This window comes from Sturnus vulgaris, chromosome 3 (genome assembly GCF_052056855.1).
Source record: "Sturnus vulgaris isolate bStuVul1 chromosome 3, bStuVul1.hap1, whole genome shotgun sequence".
In the NCBI taxonomy this organism is placed as follows: Eukaryota; Metazoa; Chordata; class Aves; order Passeriformes; family Sturnidae; genus Sturnus; species Sturnus vulgaris.
In genome coordinates this window covers 31,521,840-31,548,892 of record NC_142245.1, presented here as the reverse complement: position 1 = coordinate 31,548,892, position 27,053 = coordinate 31,521,840, and the positions used below count along the sequence as shown (strand labels likewise).

The following is a 27,053-nucleotide window of genomic DNA, read 5'->3' as shown; positions in this document are numbered from 1 at the left end:
GAGGTGACAGTAAAGGAGCTACTCCTGAAGTAGATGCCTTCAGCCGGAGGGCTGTGTTTGAACCAATTGTCAGCACTCCCAGGAGAAAGTGCTACTTGAGTTTCCCTTAAGGGGTTTTAAACGCGGCTCACAGCATGGGGATGGTTTATTGGCTCATCCAACTCTTAGTTGGGACCTTCCTGAGGCCTTGGTGGAGGCAGCCTTTGGCCACAGTACATCGTGTCTCCCTGAGGAGAGGAGGAAGCCATCCTGCAGAGTCATTTCTGTGGAAGCACTCAGGTGAGGCTGTGGCTTACATATCCTGACACCTCTGGTTGGTGAGAAAACACTTCAGCTGGTGTTCTCACTTCAGTTGCACAGTGGCCACACTAGTTTTTGGGAAGCTGATTCTATCAGCATACAGTGACTTAAAATTACACACAAGAAGTTCCTCAGTCCCTTTTTATCCTTAGAGAGAGCCACCCTCACTTCAAGAGGTTGAGCATTTGTGTTTTGTATATTAAAAGGTAGCTGCAGAGTAAACTATTTTCCTGCCAGAATCTCTCTTCACTATCCATCCCAGACCACAAGAGCTGGCAGAGCTTGTTGCAGAAAGATCCAACATTGTGCCAGGCAGGCTGCTGAGAAGAACATCCCATTCAATGCCTGAAGGAGTCCCACTGCTTCCTGGGGAACCATACCCTGCTGTGCAGCTCTCAACCAGTCTCTCACTGCAATACAACAATGAAAATAGAATTGAAATTGGTAGCTGTCAAAGCCAATGTGCACTGCCACAGCCCGAACAGCTTGGGCAGTCGGACCTTCACAGGGATGGGCTTTGTTCCACCCAGGAGAGTGGGTGTGCAGTCCCCAGCTCACCTGACCATCACTGGCTGTTTTGACTGGAGATACCTGAGTCAGCCCAGTGCCTGGTGGAGGCTTCCTCCAACTCTTTTTGGCAGCTCCCCAGCCTATTGCTATTTTCCTTCACTACTACAAATCCACTCTCCAAGCCTGACCCATCTTCCCTCTGCCCAGACTCCTTCCAGGAGAGTTATAAATAAACGTGGCTTTGACCTGAGTTTTGGAAATCCTGAGGCCAGAGTTCTTCTTGGAAATATAGTGGCCCCAGTGTACTTATCTCTTCCAGAGGCACTCAGAGATGGATGTGGACACTTAATGTTTTAATTCAAAATGACTTATATGGCCTGTTTCACTGTCATTCCTTCCTCTGCTCGTACCTATAGCTCAGGGTGGCAGGTGAATACATCAGAGGGTTTCTAGGCTCAAGGAGAAAATGCAAAGAGCTACCTTATTGGGCAATGCATGTCTCAGTGCCACTGAACTTCCTTGCTTTGGCTCTGTAAGCTGATGAGGTCTGGAGGGATAGAGTGCTGCAAATCTTACTTCCATGAGGGAGGATGCTCTGAGCTCATCTGCAAGGACTGGGTCTCTCAGCTCTCATTTGTGTTCCTCAGCAGTCTCTGCACACACACCACTTGTATAAAAACATTATTTCATCTCACTGTTTTGATCCTGTATTACATTAAGAAAATGTGGATGCCTGAAGTCCAAGTGCTTTGAGAAATATGGCACGCAAAGAAAGTCATGGGTAGTTGGCCCCTCCGACTAAATCTAAAAGCCACTCCCTTCTCATGACCCAGATCTATTTTGCACCCATGGTGCAAAAGTAGCACACAAGGCTCAGCTGCTTTAAGTGAATTTGAGAATAAAGCCCTTTCAGTTAACTTGTGCAGAAGTAGTTTCCTTGTTGGGTATTATATACAGTCTATGAGCTACCCTTAAAAGTTGTTATTGCCTCTTCATTTTCAGGTGTTATTTGCCACTGCTGCAGTTCTTGACTCAAGGATCCAGTGATTTTATTTTTGTGTTAATCTGTGTCTGTACACAGACACAGACACACACACACAAACACATCCTTTTTCTTTCTGACTGGTGATACACTGCAGCTACATTTTTAACAAACCGCCTGTTGAAGTGAAAATATCTCAGAAAATCACTGCACAAATCCAGAAGTTGCAAAAGAAATGTTGAAAGAAGAGAAAATGTTCAGAACTGTGCCTGCTGAAAGGATGGAAAACACAACATGCACACACACACACACAAGCACCAAGGATTGCTGCTCCCTCTTTTCCTTTAGGGTGAGTCTGAAACACAATTCCATGTCACCTCTATGCTTAAATATTCTCACATCCTTAAGGCACAGCAGTATCATTGGTTTTTCTCTGTAAATTGATCCATTTTGGAAAATCCATGGTGAAATACTCTGTTTCAACTCAACGTGACTATTTATAACACAATTGTACAGCAATTTAGAGTTAGAAGAACCATTACTGTAAAACTAAGTAACACTAGGTGCTACATACAAGAAATTAACAAAAAAACCCTACTGGGAGGAAACTGTAGAAAAACCAACCCCATTTACCAACATATTTTTCATTGGAGTTGCTCTGATCATTTTAGAGAAACTGGGGCTGGAGCTACCTGGGGACACAAGTGTGTGAGTTCTGTGTAGCATTGAAACACTGCTCCTGAGGGGACAGTTCACCAGCAGAGCTGCTCTGGCCAGGATCACCCATCTCCTCCCTGCTTCCAATCAACACAAGTGAATCTGCACTCACACAGAGGGGCTCTGCTGGCAGGGCTGTCTCAGCCAGGAGCTGCACTCCTGATCAAAAGCGAGCAGGAAGGAGCACTCCCCTGTGTGAGGAGGGGGCTGAAACACAGAGCTGAGGTGTGACTCACCCAAACTCAGACAGCAAGGCAGGGAGATGAGCAGAGCTGGAACAGAGTACTTTCTTGCCTCATTTCTCAGCATGGCTGCAGACAGACAGCATTGCCACTGAACTGTGTATTCCAATGTATAATTACTTGCTTATTAGCTAGCTAGCTCATTATGCCAAGAAAGTTATCCAGAATGTGGAACAAAGACATTTCTCCTCTTCTGCCTTTCAGACCAGAGAAATGACAGATCATACAACCTGCTAGGAGCCTCCACCTTCTCCACCCTTCACAGGCTGGCAGAAGTTGAAGTTTGATTGATTTCTCAGTCACATCTAGTCCTCAGAAGAAAGAGAAAAAGAGCTAATCATGCTAGCCTGATACTAAAGTCAGGGACTTTGATGGCTGTTGCTATTGCTGCTTCCAGAGTGATGTGCCGGGCACACGGGTGGTCTGTACTGAGCCTTGAAGATGTTGGGAGCAACCAGCTTTACCACACACCACTGTTTGGTGCCTCACAGGTGGAGAGGACTATGATAGGGAGTGTCAGCCTGAGGTAAAGACAAATACAGGGCCACAGGAGCCAAGGTAGGGATTGACTTACCTCTTGTTCAGGTGGCCCTTTCCTAAAGCTTAAAAACGTAATCCCCTCTGTTGCAACCTCCCTCTAGGGGCTCACCAGTCACTGCAGTGTTTCAAGGCATATCAATTCATGTCTGAAGTGTTGCACACTCACCCTGTGGGTTTCCAAAGAAGTCTGTCCATGCAGCTCCCCAGGTGGCTGCCCTCCACTGAAGGGCGAGGCGCTTCTCCTTGCTAAACCAGCTCCTGCACCCAAACTTCCCCAGGCAGATCAGTCAAGGGCTCTGAGCAGAAGCAGACTTCCCTATTAGCTATGTCAATCAGTAAAATTAGTGGGAAATAGCATAATTTTCAGATGGACCAAATCATTCTGATTACAGAGACAGAAGGAAACACTGCTGGCCTGATCTCCTGTTCTAATCAAAGTGCATTGTGAGGAACAACCTCCAGTACTGATTTCTGATAAGCCAATAATAAACCATTCATTTCTATTTCACAAAGAGCAGTGCCATATTCCATCAGGATGCACAAACCAGTATTCTGAAGGAACAAAAACCATTTGGAATCAGATTTACAGCTCTTCAGCAGCCCTCAGATTTGCAGGTAGACCACAATATCTGACTTGCTGGAAGGTTTCATGGCATGTGATGCTGACACTGAGGAATAGATGTCTCTGCTTTCCCCACTCTGATTTCTCCTGGTCTTTGGCATGAAGAATGAGGGAGACAGGTGCCACCTCTCCACCCAGCTTCAGAGAGGACTGGGGGAACCATCAAGATCCAGGTGAGAGGAAGGAGCTAGTGGGGAGTCAGGTAGCACTGACTCAGGAGTTAATAGGGTGGGCAGAGAAAGGAGAGGCTGGAAAATGGCCTGGGGGAGGGACGAAAGAGGGACACTGGAGCAGCTTGAAGCATGGGAAAGGTGCTGGGAGCAAGTAGACATCTGAAGCTTGGGGCAAACCGGGATGAAGAAGGCACTGCTTGCTGGAGCAGGGTCTGGTGGCCCTGATTGGGCTGAAATGTGGTCCTGGGAAGTGGGTGTGGCAAGGGGAGGCTTGTTGGGGGGAGGCTGGGCAGGGTCCCCATGCTCTGGCAGCTCTGTCCCTTCTTTCTGGCCAGCTAGCCCTTATTTTTCTCCATCCCACCTCTGTGCACCCTCTCACTTGCCTCACACCCTTCCTTAATTCCCTTACAGTCCCGCCCTTGCAATGAAGCCAGTGGAGTTGGAAGGGCTGATATGAAGAGGGAGTCAGGGAAGAATAAGGCAAAAAGTGTTTCCTTGTGCCTGAAGATCCAGTCCAGCTGCCCTGGGCACACCTGGTCTTGGGAGTAACATGGATCTGAGTCATTGCAGCTGACAGGGCATGAGCTCATCCCTGCTCCAAACATCCTGTGTGACATGTCTCATGTTAAATACTTTTCTGTAATCCCCGTGTACCTCTCAGTTTCTGAAAATAGCAGATACATAAAAGCAGATATATAATAACAGATATAAAACAGCAGATATATAAAAGATGCCTGAGAAAAAATATTTTGCAGGAACCAAGAGATGCCTTTCTCTCTGGAAAATGAGCATTGGTTAATCAAGAAATTACCAATAAAAATTTCTCATATGAGCACATTTCCCCCCTTGTTTGTCTGGCTAGAGGATCTCATTTCATTTTCAATCCACAGTTCTACATTTATCATCCCTGATTTAGCAAATTGCCTGTTGCGGAAGCAATGTCTAACCTACCTTTATTTAAGATTTTGCAGGATAATGTGTTTATGTTGGACTCAGAGAGGCTCATGAAAAAGTGGCAAACATATTGCAGTGGAGGTAATATAAATGATTTTAGATTCAAAATATTCCTCCTCAAGTAACACTTTCAGAAAATATTGTATTGTCAGTAAGACCTAACTCTAAAATCTTGAAGCGAGAAGAATTTTGTTGTCTTTCTCCTTTACTTTTTTTCTTAGCAGGGATCAGAATCAACCTTTCAATAAGCCTCTCTTTGTAGTCAAAATAGAAGAAGGTGAAGATACCTCTTTAATCAGAGTTCCCTCAAGGCTTATCATCAGGGTAGGTAAAATTTAATTTTGCAGCCCAAAGATTTTCACTTCACCCTTGGGCAAGCAACTCTACTCTGTGGCAGCAGCAGGGTGAGTCCCTCCCTGGATGTGCTTTTTCTTTTCTATCCTCTTTATAGCACCCAGCTTGGAGGGGAAAGGCTGCCAGGGTGGAAAGGGGAGTCTTGGGAATGGGGGTGGCTTACTCACCCCAAGCAGGAGAGGACTTTTGTGCCCTTGGCACACACAGCTAAACTCCAGGAGATCGTGACAGTCACACATATCACCCCTTTCCATTTGAGCTCTGTGGGAATACAATCAAGCTGATGATTTCCAGTGAAATCAATAAGAAAGTAAGAGGGCATCAACAAAATCATTGATAATTTCTTCCAATTATATTCTAGTTTCTTCAAATACAGCTGTTGCTGGAGCCTCCAGTCAGAATTAATGATACAGAAAATCTGAAGGACAATAAACAGTATATCCTTGAGCTAGCGGGATGTGAACAAACAGTAAACAAAAATGAAAATGTCAAAGGGGTTAAATCTTTAATAAACTACACTATTGTTTGATAAGCTCTCCTTCAGATGTTGCACAAATATTCTCGCTTGCTTTCAGAGCCAGCCTGGTCTTCTTCAAGCCAAACACATTTCATGAGATAAAATTGTAGAGGAACTGAAAGGGGCCTTTAAAAGAGAAAGAGATTGTAACCTCATTCTTACATTTTAAAAGCAATAACATGAATGCATGATTACACATTCCTCATGGTTGGGATTCTTCATTCCTCATAGGTACAGAGCTTGTCCTGCTTTCAGCACAAAGCTCACTGATATTCAGTACATTCTGCTTGTTTATAAAGCAAAACGAGCAGGTACATATTGCAGTTGTTAATACCAAGGGTAATAATATACACACACACATGCATCCACCCACACAAACACAGAGAGAGGTTAATTCCAATCTAAAAATATTTTGTATGGCAGAAAGAATACAAAATCATTGTCAGTGGAGTTGTTGGAAGACAGTGTCAGTTAATGGAAGTTTTGTAGTCTTGGGCACACTATCCATCCTGGGCAGCCGCTGTATTACCTCTTGTAAAGTACTTTATCAAATGCTTTGTGATGAAAAATGCTGCTATCCCTGTCTGTCCTAAATAAGTAAACAGTAATGCAAATGAAAGACGCACATTTATGAAGCCAAGGAAGGAAAGGATAAGATATCTTAGGCCTGATTTTATGTCACAGGTGCATTTTTGTTACTTTTAGACTTGTCATGTGTGACTCAAAATGCCAAATTCTAATCTCCCAAGACACAGAGACAATCAATCAAAGGGGAAATGCCGAATTCCCAGTATCCAGCCTTCTCTAAGAAAGCCGGTCAGCTGTGTAATGCAAACTAATTTGTTTCAAGCATTCACTTTTTTGTTTCTTTCTCTGGTTCACATATATACATACATCCAGTGGGAAAGAGAGAAAGAAAAAAAAAGAAAGGGAGGGGAAGAGAGAGACTACATCTACACATATCTATAACTGTTGGAAGAAAATAGCTAATATGTGGAACTAGACTTGGAGAAGGTGGGACTGTTCTACAGTTCCCTTGGTGCACTGTAATTAAGATTGGTCCAGAACTATCATAAATAAAATACTGCATGGAAGACAAAAATCAAAGCATGTTTTTAACAGTCTGGTGGGGGGAAAATAGCTATAGAGTCTGACTGGGAGAAGCAGATGGCGATGAATTATGAGAATAGGGCACTGCTGCTGCTGCAGCCGCTGCTGCAACTGCCACGGCTCAGCTCTTCTCCATCTGACAGAGGGGCCCCTGGGCAGCCACAGATGAGTCAGACTCCTGTGTGTACAGGCATCTCTGGAGAACCCCAGGCTTTCCCTTTAGTTTGTGTGACACTGCTTCAGGGTTTGAAAAGAGTCACACAGCCCCTGCATCCTAAGAACACTCTTTCCTCTTGCACTTATTTTTCCCAGTGTCCAAGATGTGGCTAACCCTGACCAGCACAGCGTGGCTGGCTGGCATCGTGTAGGAGGGATCTCTACAGTCTCCAAGCAAGGGTGATACTGGCGTCCTCTGAGTGGTGCACCAAAAGTCCTCAGCTGATGCTGAGATGCAGAGAAGGAGTCATTGAGGACACTCACGTTGTTGAAGCCATCTTGCTTGCACTCCTTGGGAAGACCTGCACCCAAGGATGTGCAGCAGCCACACTGCAGAGCATCAGGATTTGGCTAACACACTTAAACCTGCAGGTTACCTGTTAGCACTGGTGAATAGTCCCCTTTGCTCTGGGAGACACCACAGCCCCTGAGCAACACTGGCCCGAAACTCCAACAAAACAGTGGAAGCAGAAGGAGAGTGCTTTGAGCTGGAGACTGGCCAAAGTACACATCCAGAGCATCCACAGCGTGAGAAGCTCTTGCCTGCTTGCAAAAGAGAAACCATGCCAGCACTGGCACCCTAGATTGCTTTTTTTACAGAAGAAGTAGATGTTGGATTGAAGCTGAGATGTTTCCTATCCTCAAGAGACTATTTTAAGCTCCACAGAGAGCAGTTGTTGAACAAGCTCTGTAAATACAGAAGAGCAGTAGCAAATTCATTTTACCTTCTTAGCTAATGGCTTCCCTTCTGGAAAAGAGATTCCTGAGGAAAGATACAAACAGTGTCTGCCACCAAGCCTGACCTGACCTGAGCTTCCTTGCAGCAGGCTGCTCCCTTCAGCAGGTGGGAAGGAAGGAGGCACTTCTCTGATAAAGGTGTCTGCCTTCCAATACAGGACTGCAGGCTGAGGGCTGTAGTAAAGGAGGGGAGATGAACTGGGTGAGGAATTATTGTTTTCTGTTCTTTGATACCTTCTGGGAAAAAATTAGGGATACTTAGCTGCTGTCACACAAACATTTTATGCAAATCTTATCTTTATCTTCTGCATACTGATACATAATTTGCATCTGATTATCAACTTTGGGTCTATTGTTTTATTCTAAACAGAATTCTTGCTGCTGAAAGGTGTTAGATTGACAACCCCGGTGAATAAAATCATCTCATCATCTCTCTATCAAGAGGGTAGGAGAAGAACAGCTTCTCACGCAGGGCTCTGCCATTATTCCCCAGCCAGGGCCAGCAGTGAGGATGCCAGCTCTCAGCATCTTTTGAGCCAGCCAGTGGATGTATAGCAGAGCTATGAATATGGAATCCCTGTGAACTTTCTGCAAAGACAGCCTAAAATCACTTAAAAAGGCAGCAAGTCTGTTGGGTCAGATTCACATGTGCTACACACACAAAGGGTTCCAGCACCTAGCTGGAGTCACACCCAAGGATCATGAAACAGTTTGCATGGTGGGATCTTCACACCCAAAATGCAGGCCTTTACACTCTTGACTTGGAGGAGCGGAGGTATTTGCTCCCTTTGGCACATGTACAAATACACTTAGTCCTTTTTCTGACTGTTAGCAGGGTGTCTTGCCTTGTGTCTTAAATTTAAAATATTTGCCTGGAACTAAAGTGTTTCAAGTCCACTGGAGTCAGTGACTTGACTGCTCTACTTCAGTTTACCCTGGCTGGGAATTTGTCTCAGGTATACCACATTAACAGGAACATTTTTGGGAGCCCCATGCAGGAATCAATGACAAGCAGAGATCATGGCCTTCAAGTTTTGCAACACATGGATCTTACCATTTACCTCTTCTGTCTCTGGAAAGATACTTTTCTTTCACCTTGAGTGAGGGCACAGAGTGCCTTCCCCTCCCTAATTCTGGGGAAGAACAGGGAACTATTCACAGTAGCTACAGGATGAAGTGGGGGCTGAATCAATCCTGCAACATAAGGCTGCTTCAGTCAAACCAAAGGATGAGGACAAATGGATGTTAACCTGATTCTTAGGCTTCAGCAATCACAGCACTGAGCAATAGGAGTCTGTCCACTTGACTTTGGGATGGATGCCTGTTCTAGCTCTGTTTGTCCTGTCCTGATAAAATATTCAGGCCCAGTAGCAGCTGCTTCTGTAAGAGCACCAGATTAAGACAAATAATGCAGACTTAGTGCTCTTTACATGGATTGCATGGGCTGAACCCGCTGCAATATGCACACCCACAAATCTTCTCAGCTCATTACCTCATTGAACACGGCTGCTGCTCTGTGAGGACAGGAGCCTGGTGACACCTCGACAGAATTCGAACATGACATGCCGAGTCAGACATGGAAAGAGCTGACTGAGAGCTCAGGGCCTGCCCTGGCAGGAAGGTGGATCCTGTCAAAAGATGCAGCCTCGAGAAGAACACATGACAGCCCTGATGGACAGGACCCTTGGTGTTGTGGAGGAGCTCATTAAGACATCCCTCCTTATTTCTGTTCTTGTTCTTTGCTATCATCCACTTAGCATTTCACTTCTTCTCTGCACAGCCAGTTTTGGGTTAAGAAAGGAAGAATATGCATTGTGTAAATAAAGCTTGTTGTTTTTCTTTAAAGGATGTGGGAAGGCTTTGAAAACCCAACTGTAGCAGTTCCCAAAAATCTCAACTTTCTGCTCTATTTCTCTGGTTAACCTTGCTGACTCAAAACAACAAAAAGCATAGCCTGAAGGAAATAGTGCTCAGTGCTTTCTTAACTTTCCAATGGCATTTTCCCAGAGATATTTTCTTTTTGATCTTTGAAGTCCATCCCTCTCTTTCTGCGTGGATTCCCACTGAGACCAAATGACTTCCCAGCCTGCTTCCCCAGGCCTCCATGGGGTAGGAGGCATGGCTGCCTTCCCCAGGTGATAACAAGAATAACAAGATAACAAGAAGGAAGAGTCAGTGAGGGGGCTGCTGAGATGACAGCACTAAACAAATGAAAACAGAGATGTGTTTTGTTTTCTTCCCAGAAGATGGTGGGAGTGAGATCTTCCCTCACACATCCCAGTTAAAAAATGACAACATCATCTATTAGGATTTTTCTTATTTTTATAATTTATATTTTTAAATATTAGGATTTGTCTCTCCATCTAGTAAGACTGAGAAAGTTTATTTTTCGTATTGCTTTGTAGTCAACTCAAAAGGTCACTCTAAACTCAAGCAAATTTTATTTCCCCACCCACACCTGTTGCCCCTCACCCCTAGCTGCAGTTACAAACTGATTGTCTGGAGAAGGAAGTGATGGGAACTTCACATTAAGTCAGGCTCCTGTCAAGCTTTGCCAAGATACCTGCCTGGAAGAAGAGGGTGAAATGTGCCAACAAAATCACTTGAGGTAAGGCAGACACCCTTCCTTGCTCCGTTCCTGCTACAGAACTTCTGGGCAGGAGTCTATCTCCTCTCTCATCTGAGCACAAAGGACTGTGGCTTCCTTGCCAGCCTCAGACACTTTTCCACATGCTGGTCAGTGGCTTGATAGGCAACCATCCCATGGCTGCATGGCATAGGCAATGCTTCTGCCAAGGCACAAATCCTGAGTGTGAGGAACGTGATGGAGAAGGGCATTTCTCAACTGTGAAGTGAGCACCACAGCACTACACCATACAGCAGGCTGAAAACAAGAAAGACACACAACTGAGAGATGTCTCTGCCAGGAAAGCCTGCCCCATAGGTAGAGCTTTCATCCTGACCCAGTCACAGAAACACCGTGTACCCACCCACAAGGATTCAATATCACCACCCTCTGCTTCTGTCTGTCTCATCTCTAAGGAAATGTCTTCAGGGGAAGATGAAGAAAAAGACATGTTCTTCTTCCATAAACAACAGCCCTTCCATCATAGATGTGACATGTAAAGGGAGGGATAAAGGACTGTATAAAGAGGCCCCTTGAACATAATTGGAGAACTGGACTAATTTAGCTTGTCTTTATAAACAGTCCAGAGCTGGGCACCAGACTTACCCTCAACAGATAAAAATGAGTAACTACATAATGAGGTTAAAATATTCATTAAGCTAATTGCATGTTAATTAACTAAATGACGCTATTAGGGATCCATTGAGCTCCATCTGTGTGTGCAAACAGGAGTGAGAATAATCACATTAGAAAGCAGAGGAAAAGACTGTGGCAGCACACAGGCACCAGGGGTAGAAAGGACAATCAGTGGGGGAAGTTCCAGGTCTTGGGGGGACTGACAGCTGTGAAAAGGAAAATGGTCTCATGAGAAGAGGGGGGCCTGGTCACAAGAGATCTTAGGTGCTGTTGCCAGCACTGTGAGTGGGCATGTCACTTTCCCATGCTCTGTTTCACACACGTAAAACGTGGACTATAGCCTTGTCTCAAGTTAGAAAATTCATGAGGCAACTCAGGAAAGGGTCCAGCCAAACTCACCTCCACTATTGTGTCTGTTGATTCTATCAGAATTGCTTGCAGGGGCAGAGATCCATCACCCCAGAAAGAGCAGTAGGATTCAAGCCAACAGGCCATAAGGCACTGGGAAGGTCTGCTATTGAAAACGGCCAACAAGAAGGCTAAAAATAAGGAGGCAGAATAACTCTTGCATTTAAACTTCCTCTGTCAGCACCATGGAGGACAGTTTCTACTAGGTACTTTCTCGAGAAAAAAATTCCGTCTGACATAATTATGGCCAGTGTTCTGTATGGCAGAATAGGGAAAAAGCCTACATATTTCATGTTAAAATTCATTAATAATGAAAGGCAGGGGTTAAATTATATAACTGTCACCCTAAAGTTAAAAAATATTTTCAGCAGGAGGAAAGGGAGATGGGACAACTCCATAACCGACACGTTTATTTCAACACATGAATAATTTAGGCAAATAATACAACAGCTTTTTAAAGGGGAGAAGATTTGAGGAGGAGATTGGGTTAGAAAGGACTTACACTGCATTTGGAGATTTGAAGGACTGGGAGAATAATTCATAATCAATCATTCATTCAATTAATTTGTCCTTTCTTTCAGGCCATTAATGGGCAGATTGTTCTTTTCGCAAATGCACTTCCAGTCTGAAGTTACTGGAATAAATCTGATCCATGGTCCCCTTGCATGGCCAATTTTTTGAAAGGAGACACTGCACAAAATGGAAGCAGGTTTGGATGGGGAGGTCATCTCCCAGTGGGCTTCTGATCCCAGAGTAGTTCCCCAAGTACTTTTTCTATGAATCTAAATTTAATATCTCATCATTCTCCTGCAATAATTGCTTAAAATTTCTTCTTGCCCAGGTAGACCTGGCAGCTCACCCCAGTTATCCTGTATGGGTACAAAGTAGAAGGCAACACTGAACTGAACATGAATGAAGCAGATTCATTAAAAATTTTAGACCATTTTTAATGAAAAATTAGTTTATTGTGTTAGCTTGTCCCCAGTGAAGCTGGCATTGTTCCAAACTATCCTACTGATGAGTGGGAAGGAGAATTGGTTAAGCCATTCATATTTCTGCAGTGAAACCTGACAGATGATGCTTTATCCAGAGGCTGATTATTGTCTTGGGAAAAACAAAGATATCCCTGTAGATTCTGCTAAGTGCCCAAACATATGTGCTCTGCTGTGCAGACCCAGAGCCTCCCAGACAGACTTTGGCTCATGAAAGATGCCCAGGAGAATTGGCACAGACCTTCTCACAGGCTCCCAAATAAAACCTCTGCAAAAGTTAACCAGATTTCTCCGAGTGGCTGGAGGCGTTGGCAAGAGCTCTGCGTGGGTCTAGGGATGATGATCCCTGCGTAACAAAAGAGCTCTGGTGCCCAGAAACCATTCCTGTGACTGACTCAGCAGGAAGCCTTAATCCTGATTACTTTATGGCTCTTAGAGGCCTGTGCCTAATGATTTTTGTCTGGGTTGTCTGCCCATTTCCAGGTAGATAAATGTCTGCGTAGCAAAAACAGAAGCCCTGCTTGGCACCGAGATGCCTGCCAAGCCAGGGATCTCAACAGGCAGCCTCAAGGCTCCTGCTCAGCTCGGTCTCCACTCCATATCCAGGGAAAGCTGTTTTCAATGGAAGGGACAGACAGCCAAGGAGGCACAAATACATGCTGTTTCTGCTCTGGTAGTAGGAATAAGCAAAAAACACCTGTCTCCAAGGATGCTAATTAATTCTGCACCACATTCTCTTCATTTAAAGAAAAACTATAAATAATAAAAACTTCTGAAAATATTTCCATTAGGTTTGAAATGCAAGGGAAATCTAAGGTATCCATATATGTAGGCAAATGAATGAGAGTGGGGGGTATGCGTGAGCAGGAAAAACTGTTATTTTATCTGAACTCTTTTATGGGGTTGGAGGACCTAGTAAGTCTTTTCCATCTCTAATTTCTCTGCTTTACCTATCCCTAGTTTATCATTAAGGAATCACTCACACAAATTCTATTAAGTATTTAACATTTTCCTTCCTGTAGCTCCCTGCCTCACTGACTCTTCATCCCATTTCAAATCTCAGCTGACAACATCTCTCACCTCTCTGGCTCCCACTTCTTCACCCTTTAGACTATTAACTCAGTAGGTGTGTGACTTAATCCACAGAAATATTTTGCATTCTCTCTTTCTTGCAAAGGATACACAAAATGAAGCTGTAGTGTAGGGCATTACCCAAGCCCAGCTGCTGCCTGCAGTTGTGTGCTGCAGGAGATTAGCCCACTGGTCTGTCAGCTCTGATGACCCCAGTTCAGTGCTGCATTAAATGAATGCAGGAATGAAAATGAGGTTTTACTTCCCATTGTTTGTGTTCACTGGCTAGGTACAACATATGGGGCTGAGTTTAGCAGAGTGCATTCATGAGCTTGGGATGGGAAGAAGCAGGCTGTGATATGAGCCAGAGGAGAGGGAAGACTTGTGCAATGAGGAGTTAGGGGCTGGAATAGCAAAAGGTGAATGGGTTAGAGGATGTACAGCAGTGGGGCACAGTGGTGCTCAGTCTCAGCCAAGAATTACCACTCTGCTGGGCTTTGAGAAGGAAATTTTAGCTGCTTACCACCTTGGGTTCCATCTTTCTGGGTTTTCTGCCATTAGTCTTCTGTGTTTTTTCTCTCTGGCATATGCTACCCTCCCTTCTCACACACATGTTAATGCAATTATATGTAAACTTTGCTCAGGTTGAAAACCAATGTTCTACAAAGGCTCAGGAGCAAGTCCCAGCTTAGTGCATAATTACATAATACTTGGGGTAATTTTCCTTTTCCTCTGAAAATGCTCATTGGCTCTGATTTTTCTATCTGCAGATTGTAAACTCATGATTAGCAGTAAATTACTCACACAAGTGACAAATTTTGTGCTTTCAAGTAAACAGATAAGATACAGTTCACAAATTGCCTCGTGGTGGCACAGGCACCTGGCTTTTCCTGCTTCTATCTATCCCACTTGTGAGAGGCATGGACAGATCAGAAAACATTTCTTCAAGGAGCTTGGATCAGGATATCATTAACTGAGTTACCACAAAAAAGCTATAAAAGGCAACTGCTGAGCTAATGCTGGCCAGTCTCTGAGGACTATGTGGCTTGTGAGAAGGAGAGCATGTGGCAGAGGGACCTTGGGAGCAGAGGGTCTCCCTGTAGCCAACCCAGAGCATCTGAGCACATCAATAAGCCCTCGATGCAACAACTAGAACTTCCCCTCTCAAGCAACAGGAAAAAGCATGTGGTATGCTGCAGAGCACTGGAGGAAATTCAAGGCACTAAGCTATTGTGGAGGAAGAGCCAGGCCAAGCCTTGAGGGTGGAACAAACTTCTTAACCTGCACTCTGGTCTTGGGCAGTGCTGTGCAATGAAATATTGATTTGTTAATCACAGTTGATTGTGGTGATGGGGGCAATAGCCCAGAGTGGGTGGATTTCAGGGCAAACAAGGCAGTTATTTTCCAGTTTTAAGAGCCATCAACTGAGAAATTACTTCTGGAAGAAGCCCTAGAGATGGGTGTACCTGGATGGATCATGAATACTGACATCTGTCTGATGAATGGCAACAGACCGATTCATCTGATTAATGAGCTGTATGTCCTCAGGGATCTCACCCCATGGTCATCAGTGTCTCTACTACACAGCGAGAAGGTGTCTCAGGAAAAACTGCCACAGCAATTTTCAGAGAGGTAGAGATGACTACAGAAAAGAAATTTCTCCTAGAGTTAAAAAGTGTTTGTTTGGCAATGTGTAAATACAAAGGAGGGATTATTGGAACATGCCATTAGCAACAGAAGAATAATGTGAGGAGGTTCTGTATGAGGGATGTTGATTAGGGCTAGAGTAACTTTCAGGAACCGGTATGTACTGTGGCAGAGTAAACACTGTCCCCTGAACACTGTCATGGATGCTGCTGGGAGAGTATAGGCATAAGCAAATGCAAAAATCATATTCTTGTTTCATCTTCACTGGAAATTCAGGGGGGAAAACGCATAATCTACCCAGCAGCAGAAAATAACAGAAAAGGGAAAGGAAAGGCATTAAAAATGGAATTAAAAAAACCCAAACAAACAAACAAAACCCCCCAAACAACAGGAAAAGATTATATGAAAAAAAAATTGAAACCAGAGGTTGCTGTTGGCCTGGGATCATAATCCCTTTGTTATTACATATTAATATGTAAGGGATGTTTGCAGGGAAAGGATTGGATAAAACAATTAATCTAGAACATCCATCCAAATAGAGGCAATTCTTTCCTAAGCATAGCATCATGCAAATGCATTGGAAACAGAGCTGATCACAGAATCATTTCATGTAGAACTCACTCACATTTTTAAAGGTGGACTGAAATTTTTCAGTATATATACATAAATACATATTTTTAGGAATACTGTGTAAGTCTTTGGATAATAGTACTTTGCACTATTGCGGTAACTTCCCTCTGAAGAACTCAAAGAATTTTAAAAAATGAATGAAGCAACTTTCCCCAACCCACTGTGAGGGAGATAACTTGTTGTGCCTTGTTATACAAAGGAGAAGGAGGGGAAAAGAGCAAGACAGAGTCGTTAAGCAATTTGACAAAAGTCATGCAGTACATCCAATGGTCTGAATGAATTTAAGAAGGAAGTTGCTAAGTTGCTGCAGAAAGTATGCAGCCTGGCTGATATCAGCTTTAAGGAGAATCAGAGGGTGGCAGATGTTGCAGCAGCCCTCTGCAATAGGTGTTTGGGAAAGCAGAACAGGAAGTGTTAGTTGTCTGTGATGAAAACAAGAGTGGAATGACAAAATATCTGAAAGTTGCAGATATAACAGGGACTCTGGAAGGGCATTTGCAAAAACCACTTCAATCTATTAGCACTCTTTGAGTGTGTCAGCAAACATGGGACAAATGAAAATTGTCTGCCTGTTTTCACTTGGATTTTCAAAGCATTCTCGACAGGATCCAAACAAGAGAGTAGGCAATCAGGTACTCTATTAATGAGAACATCATGCTGTGGAAACAGACAAGCTGGCTAAGCATCCAAAAAACAACTATATAATTTAGCATCAAGTCTGACATTTCCAATGCAGAAAATACTAGTAGCAGTGTGCATCTACCTCCGATAGATATCTCTGTTGGTTTGTAGATTAATGGACAATATTGTAATGACAAATAGTCAGTAAGGTGGAGGTATTTGCAAATGGTAAATATTCTTTGTCAAACCTAGAGAAATATGTGAGTAATCAACCACATAATGGTGCAAAGTTCCCTGGTAATAAATGTACATTGGAAGAAATCATTTGAAGTATACATATCTGTTCCTAGGGTCAAAATCAGAAGGATCTGAAGTCCTCTGAGGCTGCAGTCTACATCCTTGTAGCATCATGCTCCTCCAGGGTCAAACAGTGCATGCATAGGGAATAAGGTGGAATTTCTTACCAAAAATGGTGTGAGATCAGTACGAAAGAGCATTATGTCCAGAATGCTGTGTGCAGTTCTGTATTCAAAGAAAATTATAGCAGAAATCAACAGGGTCCAGAAATAGCCCACACAATTGTTTCGAAGAATAGCATGACTTCCATGTAGGAAACAAATTAAATGGCAGGTGTATTTATTTAAAAAATCATATGAATAAAATAGGCATTCAAAATAGTTAGAATAAATTATGTAGAAAATAAGATTCAGTGTTCCTATTTACCTTGTCTTTCACACTCTAGCACCAAAGGCACATCTCATTAAACTGAGAGATAGGGAAAGTATTCCATCAAAGGGAATACTTTTCCTCAGGCGTCCTTATTCACCTGTGGAAATCTCTTCTACAAGATATCTCTGAGGTGCAGGGTGTGGAAGGATTCAAATAGGAAAGAGATATTTGTGGATATTGAAATTTTCCAGATTTACAATAGAAGAAGTTAAGATATAAATTATGAATATAAAAGCTTCACAGCTTCACACTACAGCATGTCAACCAACCACTAATGAGGGTGCTAGGGAAGCTATTTCCCTAAGCAATGGTTATCCTTAACTGTTCAGCATGAGATTCTGTGAGCCTTCCTTTGAAACTTCTGTTACCCATCAATATCAAAGACAAAATACCAAAAAAAATGAATAATTGCCCAGATCAGACGTGGCATTTCCTGTGTACTTGAACCTTCTTTTCCTCTATTTCTTTCTGTCATCAAGGCCAACCTTACTGTCATCTAAAGTGCATGGAGGTACAGTTGAATCATTTAACATTTCTATCCGTGGTTTTTTGGCTCTTTTAAGCAATTGAACTCATGGCGCCCAGCATCAGCCTCACTGCCAATTTTGACTTGACCTGGTCACAATTTTGCAAACACTGTCAATGCCAGAGCAACAGCTGAAATGGAAATTTTAATGATGTTAATGAGTAAAAGCTTAAGCTGTGCTTCCTGCACCTGGGCAGCAAAAGTGCATTTATAATTACTTGCCGAACAAGCCTGCTGGCTGCATTCTATCTGCCCCAGGCAAGCAGTTAACTGAGGTTCTCTCCTTTCACCAGGATTATTTTTGAGTGAATACTTCTGCCAGTGAAAGCCGTTGGATTGACAGCTGTGGAGGCTGAAGTCCTCTATTATGTGACAGAAGTGAAAAAATCTGTAGCAACAGTTTTTATTAGGTCACCTAGTTCATCCCTCTGTCAACACAGGATTGTTCGTTATAATACATTCTTGAGCGATTTCCACTGCCCCTATTCTCCTCCTGCTCTTAAATATAAATCCCTAGGTCTTTTCCATTTTGCTGCACAGTCTCCTCTTTACTGACATTGTAGAAAAAATCCTGTCTGTGTGAGAGTGAAGATATGCATGTGCATCTTCCAGGCTCCCAGACTTCATTAGAGAACGGGCAACAAGAAAGTTTGAGATCTGCAGGGAAGATGCTGAGAAAATATCAGATAGCAATTTCTGTGGAACAATGATTTTCTTCCTAGAAGCGTCCTGAAAAACAATGTTCTTTTCCTTGCTCTGGTGCTAATGCACTACAGATATTGTCTGAATGATCACCACCTTTTTACCAGCAGAGCACTCTTAGAACTTATCATAGCAACTTTGCATTTGTTGAAACAGAGAGAATTGAGGTACAGGGAGATTAAGTGACTTGCCCAAGCTTACAGTGGATGAAATGAATCTCCTCCCTTCTAGACCAAACCCTTAAATCCTCCCTGGGACTGGTTGAGTAAAATTCAACTACTGATAAATCTTTGTCCATGACAGGATGCTGGTCCCATACCAATGCAGGAGGAACAGAGGAGTCCTTCAAATCCCACATAGCATGGATTTCTGGGAATTCTGATCTCCTCTTAGCCCCTTCTCCCCTTGCATATTGACAGGATTTATTGCCTCCATATTGTAACATGAGGGTATCTCTTCCAGAATATGTCCTTCTCTCTGTCAAAGTCAAACCAACAGATGAAATCAGGAGCCTGCACAGCCTCATAAGAAGAACTGTGACAGCTTTTTTTGTTTGTACGTCATTGGCTCACAGAATGGCTTGGGTTGGAAGGGACCTTAAAGACAATCTAGTTCCAACCTCTGTGTCATGGGCACCCTTCCACTAGAACAGATTGCTCAGAGCCCCATCCAACCTGGCCTTGAACACTTCCAGGGTTGGGGCATCCACAGCTTCCCTGGGCAACCTGTTTTGCTGTCTCACCACCCTCACACTATTTAGTACATGAATGGGAGTGGGAGCAGGAACTACACAAGACATGACCAGTTTATAGAGATACATTTTCTTTCTGTTTTGAAGTAATGTATTTACAAATAATTCCAATAGTCTTCAGCAATTACCATACACCCTTTCTTATCAGATTCTTTCATGCTACCAGTCCTTGTAATGGAGCAGTCCTGTGCTAGATAACTTCCTCCAGAGAGGCACTCTGAACACTCTTAGCTTCAAAAGAGCATTACCAGTATATAAAATGGCCGAGACTACTGTCCCAGACATGATCCAGTTTGATTAGCATTCGGGTTCTTGCCATTTAATTTTATACATTTGGTTTATAAAAGGATCTTAGCTGGCCAGAGTCAAGCAGTAACCAAGTGTCAGGGAATTACAACTGATTTATTTATTACTGTGATAGTGCACATGGATGGATCCTAGACTGCGTGCCCAAAAACAGAGGGCATCTTCTGCTCTCCCACTACAGAGCATGTGTCCATCATGCAGTGCATCTCATGCAGAAATTTCCAGGTTTGCACGTCATGATTTCACTTTGGTTTCAAAGGCACTGGAGCTTCACTGTGTGGTGCTGGCTCCAGGGAGCTGGTCCTGCTGGGAGCATTCTGCTGGCATTGCTATGCCACTTCCATGACCTGACTTAATGTTTCCATGCCACTCCCTGCTGCTGGGCTCACTCAGTGCTTCAGCACAGCAGTGCACTCTGCAGTGTGGACGTGCCCTCAGGTCACTTGCCAAAGTAATTTTATTCCTCCCAGCTCATGCCATGACAACAGTGCAGCACCCAGATGTGGTTATCAAAAAAGAGGGTGATTACAAGAGGATGCAGCAGTCTTGAGGAGCCTGTACAAGAAAAGGGCTGGCTCAAGAGAGTCAGAGCATGAGTAGAGCTTAGAAAAGAGACTAAAACAGGACAGCCTCTGTTGGGATTTCACTCTGCAGGAGAAATGTACATGCATGGGCCAGAGTCAGCAAAGAAATAAAGGGTACTGGAAGTGAACCTATTCTGAAAAAGAATCAGCAAGGCACTTTAAAGAAAGTGAGAATCTAAGTGGCAAATAGGGGTTGTGTCAGATATCTGAATCAAGCCTGGCCACCTGGCCTCCTTCTGTCTAATATCGTTACTTTGTGCTCAGCAGAACAAGGTCTGGCTCGCTGTGCTGAGACACCTGGAGCCTGCCCGATCCTGGAAGAGATGCTGGGCCTGGCTCCCAGCCACCCTCACACACCACAGAGCAGCCAAGGACTGGAGCTACGAGGACCACTCTGGGGTCTCATCCACTCCTTAGCCACAGTGCTCACCCAGAATCACACTACCTTGTGGCCTGGCAAAATTCATGACCTCTCTAAGTGAACAATTTCCAAAAGAGTAACACAAGTGATTCATTCTGTCTTACAGTCTTTCACATGTAAATATTTTATATTCCTATTGAATATTTTTAGATGATTATGAATTCTTGATGTGATGAGGACCTTGCTATGAAATGCAGGCAATACCAAGGACTCCAGAAGGAGGAAAAGCATCCAAGAATAAAAAAGATATTACAAACAACAAATTAGAAAAAGCTGGGCTAAAAACATAGGCACATACCACTCCTTCTTCCTCCCCTGTCAGGACATTTTCAGAAACTGTCTGGAGCTCCATAATGAGCTTTGCATATGGGTTGATATGGAGTTGGCTGCCTCTCACCTCTTCCCTCCCTTTCTCCCTCTCTTTCTTCTTTCAATTCAGATTTTGTTTCACTGTTCCTGTTGAAAGATGCAATACCAATAGCCCGAGAGACCCAGGACTGAAGTCACTCCAGAGCTTGTTCTCTGTCTGCAGTTTGACTTTTTTTCTGCAGTGCACCCAGACTGAGCCTCTGAATCCATGCAGTGAAGTGGGACTGAAGGCAGAGAATTTCTACAAAAGAGATAGATCCCGAAAGGATCTGAACAAGAAAATGATTACTTTTATAGTCCTAGTATTGATAGTGGCAGTACGAGCTTCATGTACAAGTACCAAAATACCTCCGTGCCAACAGGGGGAACCTCTGCAAGATTGCAGTGACTTCTCTTCTAGGTCTCAATCATCCAGTTGGTCAGAAGGACATGCATGCATACGGAAGTGAAAGGGTGAAAAATGGTAAGTCTCAGTCAAGTTAGGACAAGGTTTGTCAGCAGAAACCTGTCCTCTTCATTGAACTGAAATAAATAGGGTGAATTATAATTTATGTTTTACCCTATGTAACCATGCATAAACTTGGCTTCTCTTCTAAAAGTCCATTTGTAATGCCAGTTGTTTCTGTGATGTCCTGACTGACAAGATGTCAGTGTCTCTATGTCACCACAAGCCAGCTGAGGCCTCACCTACTGGTGCAGATCTAAAAGTACATTAGCCTAAGCCTATCCAAAGGGCATGTAGATTGTGTTGTTGGTATGCCTGGCTAAATTAGGAATAATAGTCTTTCCAAGGTTTCTCTAGGATCCTTGTTGTCCCTTGTCCAAGATCCCAGCAACTGCATCTCCACAGAAGTGCTATGACAGGGAGTCACACTGCTATCTGTACGAGAATAATTTCTCACAGCCAGTACAGAATACAAAGATGCCTTAGCCTTCTTCATGTGGTGAGAGAAGAAAACATTCTCTTTGTCAGAGACAAAGCTAATTTGGACAGGCCTAAACTAAAAAACTGAGCCAGAAAATGCTTATCTGACCCATCTTCCAGACCTGTCCATCTCTGCTCATGCTTCCCTAAGTAGTTGTCTCCAAGCCCTGCCATGAGTGTCTGCTTAGCAGGTTTCCTGCAAAGACAAAACATGCCCCATTCCCTGTCTACCAGGGAAACGTGGCCAAGCAGCACAGCAAGGGAAGTTCTCAGCTGAAAAAGCCCAGATAAGGATTGCACAAAGGACCGTGGTTATCTGGTCCCTCTTGTGCTGGTATCAAAGTCCTGCGCTGAGCATTAGGGTTTCCATGTGTCCCCAGGGTGTAGTATACTGACTTTGCTTGAAGTGCAATTTAAGATTGATGAATTCACACATTTTAAATCAACTGCAAGCATCCGGGCTGGCCCCTTGATGGAGGCTATTAACTTAATGAAACTGAAAGGCTGTGAAGTCAGATAACAGACATTAGAGTCTTTATTTACCTAGAGATTTAAGGAGACCTTTCTGAGATAGCTCATGGCTTCTCTTTTGAGAAGTGTAAGCTACTGCCTAGCAGCTCTTCCTGGGCACGTGTACACATGCACTCAAGCTGCCAGGAAGGCCCTGAGTGCTGACAAGTGCTCATTCCCTCTCAAGTTGGCTGACAAGTGGTACCTTGTGGCACACAGAGAATGGTTTGTTTTAAAAGCCCTGGTTTTCTGCTGCAGTGTGAAAGGAAGGACACCCAGCAAGCATCATGGTTCTATATAGGCAGCCCCCCAAAAATGATGCAGTTGGATGATTAATAGAAGGTCTTGGCCAGGTGTGTGTGAAGTCACTCAGCAAGTCAGCAGCAGGGCTAGAGGGTAGAGTCTGACTCTCTCCGCTGCTGCCTGGCTCTGTTGGCCACCAAGCATCACAGCCTCGCATCATACACTTCAAAAGGAAGAGCCGAAGCAGCTCTCCAGCCGAGCAAGCCAGTATCTGCAGCCCCTGGGATCCCCCCGCTCCCCACCTCATGGTTAATGCATGCAGCGTAACATGTGCCTGCTCGTTCTGTGTACAAACGTTGTCCATTTCAACTGCTATCAGACCGAGCCTCTCTGATAAGCTCAAACATTATGTTTCCTGCCTCTCCCCCGCTCCCACACACAGCTACAGTGCCAGGGTGCACAGTTGGAATGCTCGGGTGGCTGCTCACGAGGCGGGAGAGGCTGGGCCATCTGCCTTGCTGCTTCCAGGAGGGAGAGCAGAGCAGCAGAGCAGGCACCCAGCACGCACAGCAATCCCCAGGAACCTCCTCACACGCACAGCGCTGCAGCCTGCCCCACGCAGCATCCCAGCATCAGCGGCACAACCAGGGAAAGAGCAAGGAGGACCAGAGCAGAGGATGGAGAGCAGACAGATCTCATTACCCCCACGGCCATTTGCCTCCTGGGCAGTCAGTTCAAGAAGGAGGGAGGGTGCTTAGAAAAAGTGCACCAGCCCTGAGTCCCTGCCTTCACTGTAGTCAGTTTACACAGCGCTGAAACTCACCCAGACTTCATGAGCAATGGAGATTGTGATGGGAGCTGTTAGAGTTAGGGAGTAGCCTCCTGCAGGGCAATAAGGATGTGCCCGTGAGGTAATCTGGAAGAACAATCTTAAATGAAGCACTGGTGTTCAGATGTGTTGGTAAAGGATGCCTCCTTTATTCGAAAATAGACCCCTTCTCAGTCACTGAAATGAAACAGAGCAAAATCTTTATATAAGTCATTTTTGTACTGAAAAATCCACTGCAGACTCTGGTATATTTTGCTCAAATGTACTTAGGCGTCCCAGCACCAGACAGAAGAACTCTCAGAAGCATGTGATAGAGGATTTAAATGTCAAAATAACTAAGGAGTATTAGGGAATTTATTTTGGCTAAATGACATATGTTTCAATTTGCACAAGGCTGAGGACTGTTACATTTAAGCTCTTATGCAAATGATTTTTGCTCTTGTTCACCTAGATCTAGACATGTTTTTTCAGAAAAAGTCAGGGGTCACTCTGAAACACACTTTCTATTCAATTCTCTTTTAAAAAGGAGCAGATAAAGTTTGCCTTTTAAATTTTTTCCAGTTTCCAGTTTTCTTCTCTTAGTGATGTAATACCTCTTTGGATTTTTCTGTGGGTTGAATGCATTAGTTAGACCGTAGCAAACAGACTAAATTTAAATTACAGAAAAATCTTCCATCTGCAGGAAGTTTAAATCAAATATTACATGCAAGTTCTTGTTTATAGGCACAACGGAAATGCGAGCACATGTACATATATTTTTATATATGTATTTAAACCCAAGAATCCATTGCTAGTATAATCGAAGTCTTAACGGTGTAATCCAAGAATAACACTCTAGATCTGACTGTAACACAAAAAGGAAGCATACTTCTGTACAGAAAAAATCCCTCTATAATAGTAATAATGCACTTTAAAACTTCTCAGTTGGCACCCCTTTTCCTGCTCCTATGCTCCCCTTTCCAGTGTTCTTCTGGGTCTTGATGGTGGTGGTTTATCTCTGGTGGAAGGCAATAGGGTTTGTCATAGTGTGTCCTCAACATCTGGAGTCCTTCACCAGAAAAATATGATGTTAATGTTGATGGTTCCTTCTTCCTCACCCTAGGGTCCTGTTGGGGTCTATTTTATATATCTGTTTCTACACCTTGCTTTTTTTTCATCGGTCTGCCACCCCACATCACATCCAAATGTATTATTATGGATAGCTACTTGTTCCTTGTTCTCTTAGTTACCCAAGATTACTGGTTTTGGACAGCTCCAGAACAGCTGTCCAGCTGCATTTCTTAACTGGCTGCTGCTGAGTGGTTTGTAGCCATGCAGCTTCCAGTGGCAACCTGTGACCCATCTCCTGCCATCCCATACTTGTACTCTTCTAAACCTCTTCATGCCTACAAAACCGACAGAGATCCACGTGCAGCACGGCCCTGCTCGTCCAGGCATTTTTGCCTCAGTGTTGCTCTTTACTGTCACAAAAGTCTTGAAGACCAAGCATAAAGACAGGGAGCTTTCCCTTTGAAATCCCTGTGGCTTTCATTCCTCTTACCTACTGTCTGCCACTTCTAATTGAAGTGCAAAGACCATGTCATGAGGATGGTGAAGTTGTATCCAGACTGCAAAATTTGTTTTTTGCCCTGTCACCAACTTCCCAGCTGACACCAGACAAAAACACAGTGCGTGCCCTTTGTTTTTCCTGTTGTAAGAAAAAGATTACATCGCTTGTACTGTCTCTGCAGAGACTTTGAAGGAGGGACAGATTGTCCCAGGTTTGCAGATGAGCTCTGACAACTCAGACAGTGAAGGAAGAGGCTAAACCATAGCAATTCTCTAACCAATTTTTCACTAGTTGTAGGTCCTGGAGCAGAGAAAATTAATTCTGGGGATCACCAACAATGGCAAATTTATGTAACCCCTTAGGGATTATCCACCTGCAGGGGACAGTGAAAGCACAATGATTTCCCACTTTTCCCATACTCCCCATGTGCTCAGTGCCATGGATTGTCTGGGGATAATGACTTAACACACGAGACCTGTGCCAGCTGAGTGTGAGGAACCCCTCAGCAGTCAGGTACCCATCCCCTCTGGCAGGACAACAGGATGGAGAAGGTCTGCTAACCTTTCAGAGGCCATAATAACAGCAATAAGAGGAGCTGCCTCTCTTGCAGCCTGCCTCCCAGAGAGAGAATTTCTTGCTGAGGTTCTCATCCTCATTCACTGCTTCTTGCCTCCTGGGCTGCAACTACAGAAGCATGCCTTTGTGCTCAGAAACATTTCCAGTGGATGGCTTCTGCCTCCATTATTAGAAAATTGTGCATTACCTACTGATGAGTGACTTGCATGGTAAAAGTCACCCAGAGGGCCCTGTCCCCTGTGCACACAGGGGGTGCAACCTCTGGTCACTAAGATCCAGCACTTTGTTTCGAGGTGCTGCAGACCACGTTTCCTCTCCTTCACTGTGTCCTTCTGCCATCTCATTGCAGCCATAATGCTGTGTACCAAAGAGCTGCTCCTGCTAACCATGGTGCAGATGGGCAGCAGTCTTGCTGGCAATTGATGGATATATTCCAGGGGAGGGGGAAAGCAGAATGCAGCCTTCCAGTTCTCTGACATATCTCCTGCAGCAAACGCAAAATACTACTATATTACAAAATAATTATATCTCCTACGTCTTACCTTTCAGCATTAGGAATAGTTATGGACCTGGATGCTGCCCATATCCTGAGTCAGGATTATAAATTTTGCCTTTTCAACACAGCTGATAATAAGTATCAGAGAAAAAATAAAAAAACAAAAGAGCAACAAAGTGATAATCGTTCCTTCTCCTATTCCCTACTGGAGGATTTCTTCCCTTTGGTTGTTGCAGAGCCAGAGAAATAGCAGACTGACTGTCAGATTTTTTACTTTGGCAACTGGCTTCCAAACGCAGTCTTTTACCTACTTCTTTCTGTCTTGTGAGACTGCTCCTTCCTGTGACCTCACCTCTGGTTTTTGTCCTGCTTGGCAGAAGCAGACAAGTCTTCATGCCAATCTGAAGTCAATCTAAAGTGACATCAGGGTGATTGATATAAGACTCTTATAGCTTCACAGAATCACAGAATCATTTCAGTTGGAAAATACCTCAGAAATCATTGAGTCCAACCTATGATCAAGCTATGTCCTTGTCAACTAGAGCACTGCATTCTACATCCAGACTTTCCTTAAACACCCCTGAGATGGTGATTCCACCAGGTCCCAGGGCAGTCCCTTCCAATGCTTAACAACCTTTTCTGTGAAGAAATTCCTGCTGACGTCCAGTCTGAACCTCCCCTGGTGCAGCTTGGGGCTATGTCCTTGAACTTTTCTCTGGGGAAATGAAGGGGAACTATGTAAAAGAGAATAACCAAACCAAAGCCATTATCACTTATGAGAACAATTCTTATCATATCCACTGTGAACTACTCTAACCTATCCCTCCTTTCCCCCATCTGCCAGGTTACATGTCTTAGGGCACAAATATAGCTTGAAATGAGAAGCCACCCCAAGCTGAGATGTCCTGGAGTTACCTGAGCACATGCCATG

The 27,053-nt window shown here is 44.0% G+C and overlaps 1 long non-coding RNA gene across 1 annotated transcript; it reads left to right on the top strand.

Moving 5' to 3' along the window:
• Positions 1-3,583: 3,583 nt before the first annotated feature.
• On the top strand, positions 3,584-9,820 carry LOC148224264 (uncharacterized). Its single transcript, XR_015802254.1, has 3 exons — positions 3,584-4,086; positions 5,265-5,364; positions 7,334-9,820. It is a non-coding gene; the product is annotated as an uncharacterized LOC148224264 (long non-coding RNA).
• The last annotated feature ends 17,233 nt before the right edge of the window (positions 9,821-27,053 follow it).